The sequence below is a fragment of the Calypte anna genome, chromosome 20 (assembly GCF_003957555.1).
Source record: "Calypte anna isolate BGI_N300 chromosome 20, bCalAnn1_v1.p, whole genome shotgun sequence".
NCBI lineage: Eukaryota > Metazoa > Chordata > Aves > Apodiformes > Trochilidae > Calypte > Calypte anna.
Genome location: NC_044265.1, coordinates 505,346 through 515,062, shown reverse-complemented (window position 1 = coordinate 515,062; position 9,717 = coordinate 505,346).

The following is a 9,717-nucleotide window of genomic DNA, read 5'->3' as shown; positions in this document are numbered from 1 at the left end:
GACCAAGGGACACCATATTATAGTTTCTATCTATGCAAGAACATTTCAGAATTTCACAGTATTTTCCTGTGTTGGGCCATTCAGGTTTTTGACCAAAATTCTCCACCCACAAAAGCCACAGGAGCATCTGTAACCTCCTGCAAAAGCAGATGTCTCTCATATTAGTCCAGAATTAAGTTTCCATCAAAACCTTATTTTCCTTAAAGTCCTGTTTATTATTGCTTAACAAACACTTTAAAGCCTATGGGTGGGAAGCAATACTAAAGCATCTTTCATTATTCATTATTCAGGACAAACGATGCAGGGCTTTTGGAAGGGAATAGAAAGTACACATACCTTTCTGCACATAAAACAACTATTTCTTGTTAATAACACTGCAGAAAGGTGCCCCACGGAGAGCTGCAGTTTGGGTGCTTTTGAAGTTAAGTCTCCTGATCACAAAACGAATTATTCTTCCCCTGTGACATTCTTGAGCAGAGATCCTGGAAAATGTTTTCCTTTGTTATTTTTTAAAGTTCAGATGCTTGGGTTTGGGGGTGTCCTTGTTGTGGAATGGAAGAGTAACAGTGGGAATCATGGAGATGGGAGACCTGTCATGAGAATGAAAAGCTGCAGCTGCTGAGAAAAACTGCTGAGAAAACCTGCAGCAGGTTTGGAAAGAGGATTGAAGAGCCACAAAGTCCCAGGAGAGGGCAGAAAGGACCCTGGAGGTCCCATCTGACCTCCTGAGAGTCTGCTGGACTCCTTCCAGTTTAGCTCCATGTCCCTTGGCTCCCCAGGACCCTCAGCTCCCGTGTGCTGTTCCAGATGTGGCAGCTCCAGCTGAGGAGGAGGAGGATGTTTGGCCCTTCCTCCTCTGAGCATCCCACCTGCTCCACTGTCACTGTCCTGCCTGGAGGATGCTCTGCTCCTCAGGGTTCACAGTGGCACCCCGGGACCTTTGCAGCAGAACTGGGCCATGTGGACCCTGCAGGTGCCAACCCAGGGGGGAAGGAGGGAGTGTGGGGACCTGCTAGGCTGGGAGAGGGACCCTAAAGCAGAGCACACAACTTGGGGACCACCCAGGGCCATGGCACAGCTCATGGAGATCCTCTGAGGGCTCTCTGCTTCCTGAAACATCCTGTGAGACCCTTCCCTGGCTCCTAACTCAAGAGCAGTACCCTGAGAGGAGGTGACAGGTCCTTTTTATCAGCACACTTGTCCAGGACACAGCGTGTGTGGCTGTGAATCCTTCCTTCTCAGCCCTCCCACCCCATCAGCTTGATTTCAATCTCCTACATTTGGTATTTGTGTTGGGAGATGATGCAAAAATATCTCAATGGTTTTCTTTCTGTCCCTTTCTTTCTCCATTTTTAATGAATTTTTTTTTTGTTTCACTGGCACAGGAAGAATAACAATGAAGCTACAATGTCAACACAGAAAAAAAAAATCTCTCCAAAGTCACACCGTGGCCAGTCAGCAGCAACAACGACAGATTTTATGAGTCCCACTAAAGAGAATTGTTAGCAGAGGGGGCGAGGGATGCATCTCAAAGGCTCGGAAGTTATTTGTGCTTTCCACACCACCAGGCTGCCTTAAAAGCAGCTATTTAAAGAGCAAACAAAGCAGCTGGTCATTCTGCAAAAGCAGATTTCTAACTGCAGGGTTGCATCCCCAGCAGTGACCAGCAGTGCCAGGGAGGGGATTGTCCCCTTCTGATCCACTCAGGTGAGACCCCCTGCAGTGCTGGGTCCAGTTCTGGGGTCCCCAACAGCAGAAGGACACGGAGCTGTTGGAGTGAGGCCAGAGGAGGCCCTGGAGCTGCTGGGAGGGCTGGAGCAGTTCTGGAGCCAGGCTGAGAGTTGGGGGTGTTCAGCCTGGAGAAGAGAAGGGAGCAATGGGGAGACCTTAGAGCACCTTCCAGTGCCTGAAGGGGCTCCAGGAAAGCTGGGGAGGGACTTGGGACAAGGGCAGGGAGGGATGGGATGAGGGGGAATAGTCTCGAGCTGAAAGAGGGGAGATTGAGATGAGATCTTAGGAAGCAATTCTTTGTTGTGAGGGTGCTGAGCCTCCGTCCCAGGGTGCCCAGAGAAGCTGTGGCTGCCCCATCCCTGGCAGTGTTCCAGCCCAGGTTGGATGGGGCTTGGAGCACCCTGGGCTGTGGGAGGTGTCCCTGAGCGTGGCAGGGGTGGCACTGGGGGAGCTTTAAGGTCCCTCCTGACCAGTCTGGGATTCTCTGAATAGAATACATAGGTGCTTTTGGATATTTTTAGGTCATAATTTGCCTACAAAAGCAGCTTTCTCCTGGTGGAGCACGATGCTGCTGGGACTGGGACCATGGCTGGGTAGAGCAGCACTGAAGAGACTTTGGGTTTTTTGCTGCCCTGCCAGACTCAGGCTGCATGGAGGCTGCCCCAGTAATGGGTGTGCTACCAAGTGTGAGCCAGGCTCTCTTCATATTCGCAGTTTTTTCTAGCAGATGTTAACACCAATTTCTAAGCTTAGTGGGATGACAGAGATGGGTGAGTGATGCTGACCTTGGAACTTCCCTCTGCCAGATTTTTTTCCCCACCCCACTGCAAAGGGAGTTTAAAAGCAATAAAAGGATGTTGGAGGGGTGAGCTGGGGCTCATCTGACTTCATGTTAAAGGAGAAAAACTCAGTGAACAGTCTCAAATAGCAGATGCCTTTAATGTGGTCGTGCTGTGTCCATCCAGCTGCTGGCCTGGGGAAGGGCTGCAGCTGAATGATGTAAAATTCATACTCACATTAATTTTTTTGTTCCTGTCTATATACTGGCATGTATCCAAGTGCCTTTACTCCCAAGAACTGCATCTTACCTGTTGTTGAAGGTGTTCTGAAAACAAAACCTGTGGTTATTTTCATATGTTTTCTTATTCTTGCCAAAGCAAGGAAATCAAAGCCACAGTCTGAGGCACTCCCTGCACCTCACCTGGGACACACAGCAACTCATCAGGTGTGGATGGGAGACAGCAGGAACAGGATTCCCACTAAAATGAGTAAAAAAACAAACCCAAACAACTAACAAGGTGGAGAGAGGGAGGCATATAAAGAATATTACTCTCAACGTTCATTCAGAAACATCTGAATTTTTCATGTTAAACAATCAAGCTGATGATGTTTTCTTTCTGAAACCAGTCCATTGTTTGTCAAGGTGCTTCTGGGCCCAGAAATGCTGTCCCTCTCCCCTGATGACACTGTTCATGGGCTGTCAAGTGAAGGTGACTGATTTAAATGATTGTCCTTAGGGAAGGGAGCAGAAGTGCTGGTGACACACGGCTAGACCTGCCCTGGTAGCATTCCTCCTGCTTTGGCTGCTTCCTGGGCACAGACACCCATAAATCTGCTGCTCTATCAGCAGCATTTCTCAGATCGACCTTTTCTCTGTTCTGTTCGAGTGCCTGACAAATGAGGGAAACACGAGAACAATAAAGACTAAATCTTATCTTAGTAGTCTTTCATTATTAACTGTCTCCAGATTTATTCATCACTCAAAGGGGGAGGCAGTGAGCCAGACACTGCTGGTGTCAGCCCAGCAGAAGTTCCTGACTGGTTTCCAAAACCCTACATTTTTTTCTCTCTCTACATTCCTGCTGTCTATGGAGAAGTGTCCCAGAGTGCTCCTGGGGTGCAAGGAGGAGTGGGGACACTGCTGCTACCGTGGAGAAGATGCTGAAGGATCCCATTTCCCAACCAGTGTAATTCCCTCTGCCATCTGCTGGAGTCAGTCCAGGGGAGGCTCAGAGGGCTGGAGCAGCTCTGGAGCCAGGCTGAGAGTTGGGGGTGTTCAGCCTGGAGAAGAGAAGGGAGCAATGGGGAGACCTTAGAGCACCTTCCAGTGCCTGAAGGGGCTCCAGGAAAGCTGGGGAGGGACTTGGGACAAGGGCAGGGAGGGATGGGATGAGGGGGAATAGTCTCAAGATGAAAGAGGGGAGATTGAGATGAGATACTAGGGAGAAATTCTTTGTTGTGAGGGTGCTGAGCCCCTGTCCCAGGGTGCCCAGAGAAGCTGTGGCTGCCCCATCCCTGGCAGTGTTCCAGCCCAGGTTGGATGGGGCTTGGAGCACCCTGGGCTGTGGGAGGTGTCCCTGAGCATGGCAGGGGTGGCACTGGGGGAGCTTTAAGGTCCCTCCCAACCCAAACCAGTCTGGGGTTCTGTAGTTCTGAGGGAATGTTCTTCAGCCAGGCTTCCTTTTCCAGCACTGCCCTCCCACAGCTGCCCAGCACCCCTCACCCAGGTTCCAGCATCTCCAGGTGTTTCTTTGCCAGAAAGCTGACAAGGTTCTTCTCAGCTGGGGTTCCTGTGGATGCACATGGATCAGTGGATCCAGCATTGTGGGAAGCGGCTGGGGAGGGGGGGGAAGAACCAAACTTTTTCCCTCAGAGAAACAAGAACTAAACCCTGCCACCAGCAATCCTGCTTGGCTGCTGAAGCCTGGTCTGAGGCAAAAAAGGGCAGCAAAAAGAGAAAAATTCCTAAGTGCATGAAGAAATGTAGCTCAACCCCTTTGTAAAACCCAGCACCTCCAGTGCAACTCCCAAACCAGGCTGGAGTTCTGTCTACAGTAAATGTGGGATCATTTTTCTAGACAGATCCTAATTTGTGTTTCCTTTAGCACTTCTCCCTAAAAACCCAAACAGCTTCTGCTGATGTTCCCACTCACCTTTTTGGTGGGACCATGTCCACTTCTCAGAGACCTGTTGTCATTAGGTGCCCAGCTGAAATCCCACCAAAATGCCTTTATTAAAATGGACATTAAGAACTCATTTGTTCAAGCCAAAGAACATTAGGTGGAATTTAAATGGAGAGGTTTTTAAATCTGTGACATTTGTTCTAATGAGAAAACACTTTCTAATCCTGAATGTCTCCTAATTCAAAACAGATCAGGAAGACTGCAAGTGAAAACATTTTTTTTTTTCCTCCACACATCCTGCTATTAGTAGACCTAACTGGCAAACAACATTCATCTTTTCCCTACAGCTTCCACCTCAGCTTGGAAGCAGGCAGTGAAAAGCAGTGTGTGGGTGGCTCCATCCCTGTAGGCATTTTGCATCAGGGCATGTACCAACACCCAGGACCTGCCACCAAATCCATTCCAGGCCTGAGGAGGAAACCATTCCAGAGGATGCAGAGCACTCCTGGTCAGCCCAGGGCACTTTGCTCTCGTAGTGGGTTCAGGAGAAGCAGGGAAACAATCTGCTTGGAACAGAGGAACAACACACTGCCAGCAGTTTGTTGGAGTAGGGCTATTTTCGTCTGAAAACACTGAGATAATGAAATATAAAATAACAACAGAAGGAGAAGTGTGAAGCCTCAAATGAGACTGACTTGAGGACTGTTTCAGGGGTATTTTAGCCAGATGCTGGATTCATAAAATACAATCCCTCTCCTCATGGTCTTCCTTTTTAACCACAGCCACCTCCCTGTTCTCTTGCACTACCCCTGTTAGGGTGGGTTGGGTTTTGGTTTTTGCAGTCTCCTGGATTTGCTGATCTGAGGACTCAGCCTATCGGCTTTATGTGCATTTCAGTGCTCACTGCAACACTGGATGGCTCTTGGTGGAACAGACAACAAAGAGTAAACAAAAGGAGTAAACTACTTCATGTTAATACAACAGATATTAAAGGAGGAAGAGAAGGCAAGCAAACAAACTACTTGTGAACAGTGTGTGCTCCTTAATTTCCTGTGCATTCCATAAATGAAAGTCCTGTGCAGTGATGGGTGACATGACCTGCCCCTCCCTTGGCTGTCTTTTATATGGGAATATTAACCCCATTATAGAACAGCAGGGAAGAAAAGTTGCTGGGTACTACCACTGCTTACTGGGAGTCCCAGTCATCCATCATGGTCTTTAAGGACTTGATCCTTTTCTGTTGGAAAGAAGGAGACTTGACTCTTCCACCAGAAATCCTTAAAATATCAGCAGTCCATCAGCTCTCCTGGTCCCTCCTGTGCTGGGACAGTGTCCTGCTGCTGTGACAGCTTGTCCTGTCCCCTTTGCTGTAGTTACAGCAGTGGTGACCAATCTCAGCTGGGCTCAGCTGGAGCTGTGTCCTCCTCTGGGCCCTCATGTTGGTGTTTTAATAACCTGTGAGCAGCAGGACTGCCTCACCAGCAGAGCATCCTCCCCAGGCTGGGGGCTGGGGCCTCTTGAAAGAGGACACTGGGTGTTCTGGGGTGTTCAGCAGAGCAGAAACAGCAGCCTGACTCCAGCTTCCCACCTCCTTGGGATTTTGCAGAAGTTGGCTTTAGGACTGAAAATCACTTATTTCACTAATGGGCCAAACGAAATAAATCTGGATGTGAAGACCCAAATTCTGACATCTAGATGAGGACATTTCTGTCACATGTTTGTATTTAGTTAAAGGGTGTACAAGGTCACCTCAACATAGCAGCTGTAAGAAAATGGTCACTGAAGGAACAAGACGTTTTAAAAGTGAGCTAAAGCATCAGGAGGGGTCACCTCCACGAACCAAGCAAGCAGCTGCACGTGGCATGATCTGAGTTAGGAACCCAGCTCTGGCTGGATGCTACTCCTGGAGGGATGCACTGGCTTCAGGTGGGCTGCATTGGCATTCCTGCTGCCTGGCTTGCTGTAAATGTACCAGCACAAATGACAGTGATATTCCCAGAAACACCTGCTTTGAAATGTGCATCAGTAACTCTGTGAAAATGTCTTTGAGTTCGTCCTACTGAGTATTCACTTTGGAAACATGAAACACTTTACCTTTTGATTTGTCCAATTAAAACAACTTAGGCTTTAAAGCTTGGGTACTCAGAGCCACCTTCTTGAAAGAATAATCCTGTGTTGGCATAAATGGATATAAATCAATGAAGATCAAGGGACTGGCACCCGTTTATGCTCACTGACAGCTCCACTTAGATCTCACCCAGTAAATCATCTCCAATACTGTGGAAAAACTCAGAGCTGTTCTGAAACATCTGCAAATGAAGTGACAGAAAAAATTCATCCCTTACTTCTGTGGGAATCAATTCTCTGGAAATATGGGGCTCCTTACCTTCAGGATGTAGAATCTGGAAACACAGAGCACCTCCAGTCAATTGCCAGTTTAGAAAATGGGTGTCTTAACCCTGACTGTCCCCTCTGACACCCCACTGGCACCTCCTAATCTTTAGTTCTCCTTTGACTCTTTGTCACAATGGATGACCCATCGTGAATAAAAGATGAGGATGTGCCAGACTCAAACTCAGCCTCATCTCCTGGGGTCAGCTCTCCAGCTCACTGCAGAGACCTAAGGGTCCAGCTCAGGTCTCCATCACTCAGGTGCCCTCCCAGTCACCTCCTGGGCCAGGTTGGGAAGATATTGGTCCATCTGTGGGACCCAAAGGGCCCGAGGCAGTGCTGGGAAGCTGCCAGTTTTAGGCCTGTTTTCAAACAGAGGTTTTCACCAGCAAGCACAGGGCTCAAACAGTGGCAAGAGGAAAAAAACGAGGATCTAAACTTTAAATTTCTGTCCACTGTTTCTTGGCCCAGTCTGTTCCAAGAGGTGGGTTTGCTGGACCAGGGGACACAGAGGTGGCCTCTTGAGGTTTGTCTGTCTCCAGTTTGCAAGTGCAGGAGCTGCACAGAGGTTGTGAGCAGTGAGGAGCCAGCAGGAGCCTTTGGTTTGTCCCTGCCCTCACTGTCACCTGGTGTGCTAAAGCCAGGGGCTCAGAGGTTCTGCAAGTAGAAGAGACAATTTATCAAATTTAATACATGATTAGATGTGGTACATGACTTGGGATTTTGCTCATTCATTGCCATCCTGAGAACATTTATAGGGTTAAACTGAGCTCCCTGAATAGCAACCATCTGAGAAATCTTCTTTGAGGAGAAGGTATCAAGAGAAGGTCCTTAGGTGACCTCTTCTGATGGTTTATCTCACTTTTAAGACATGTCTTATTTCCTTCAGTGATCATTTTCTTACATCTCCTATGTTGAAGTGACCTACACCCAACATTTCCTCCCTCTGTGAGCCTTTACCCACCACAATCAGATACCCCATGTGCCATGACACAGCCCAAGCCACCACAGCCCTCACCTCATGGTCCTGCTCCCATCTTTAAGCCATTCCAGAGGCTTTTCTCCACCCACCCTCTCACTCCAGCAGCCTTTAACCCCCAAGCTGGGTGCTGTGCTTAGCACAGGGTTTCTGAGAGTTGTCCACAAACCTAAACCATCCTGATAATCGCTCCTGGACTCCCTGTCCCAACACCCAGCAATCACATTGGGAGTTGAAAAGAGCCCTTTTTGGACTGCCTGATTTCTTGGCAGGTTTAGGTCCAGTTCAACACCCCTCCTGTTGTCTGATACTTGTTCCTAGAAGCAGCCATACAGAACCCATCAGGACAGCTGTGGTGACACCCAACACAACCAGGATGGCAGAACTGGGGCTGCTGAAAATGAGGCAGAAATGAAATTCACCTTCCAGCACTGACTGCAAGGGAAGCTGATCTGCATTTCTTATACCAAGCAAAGGATACAGCTCAGATGCTAATTTTATCTTGCTGGCTTTGCAGCATCCTTGATCTTCAAGAGAATTCAAAATAACGTGTAGCAAATGTATATCTAAGTTGTTTTAGGGAAGGAACTGCAAAGTGCATCACAGAGCTCCAGGGGAAAGAGCTTCTGTGCGGAACACAGAGTGTGAAATGGGATCACACAGGCAGGGGGAACAAATGGACTGATGTTCCCAGCTGGGAGAGAACAGGACAGCTGCATCTGCACCCGCCCTACAAACCCACCCCAGGGTAGTGTGTAGGAAGGCCAAGGCCATCTTCACCTCCAAAGTTAGTTAAGATCACGGGACCATAGAATTATTTGGGTTGGAAAGGACCTCAGAGACCCTCAAGTCCAACCCTTGATCCACTCCCCCCGTGGTTCCCAGCCCATGGCACTCAGTGCCACATTCAGTCTCTGCTTAAAAACCTCCAGGGATGGAGAATCCCCCCGCTCCCTGGGCAGCCCATCCCAATGCCTGAGCACCCTCTCTGCAAAGAATTTCTCCTAATATCCAACCTAAACCTCCCATGCCAGAACCGAAGCTGAAGCTGAAGCTTCCTTAGATATTAGGAAGAAATTCTTAAGCCCATGGCCTCTTGTCTTGTCTCTGCCTGGGAGCAGAGCCCGACCCCCCCCTGGCTCCAACCTCCTTTCAGGGAGTTGTAGAGAGTGATGAGGTCTCCCCTGAGCCTCCTCTTCTCCAGCCTCAACACCCCCAGCTCCCTCAGCCCTTCCTCACAGGAATTCTGCTGGATCCCTTCACAGCCTCCTTGCTCTTCTCTGGACCTGCTCCAGCACCTCAATCTCCTTCCTGAGCTGAGGGGCCCAGAACTGGACACAGGACTCAAGCTGTGGCCTCACCAGGGCTGAGCACAGGGGCAGAATCCCTTCCCTGGACCTGCTGGCCACACTGTTCCTGAGCCAGCCCAGGATGCCCTTGGCCTTCTTGGCCACCTGGGCACACTGCTGCCTCCTCTTCAGCTTCCTGGCAATCCAGACTCCCAGCTCCCTCTCTTCCACTCTGTGCCCAGCCTGGAGCTCCCCATGGGGTTGTTGTGGCCAAAGTGCAGGACCCGGCACTTGGAATGTTGAACCTCATCCCATTGGGATCATCCCAACTCTCCAGTCTGTCCAGGTCCCTCTGCAGAGCCCTCCTGCCTTCCAGCTGATCCACACTCCCCCCCAGCTTGGTGTCATCTGTGAATTTCCTAAC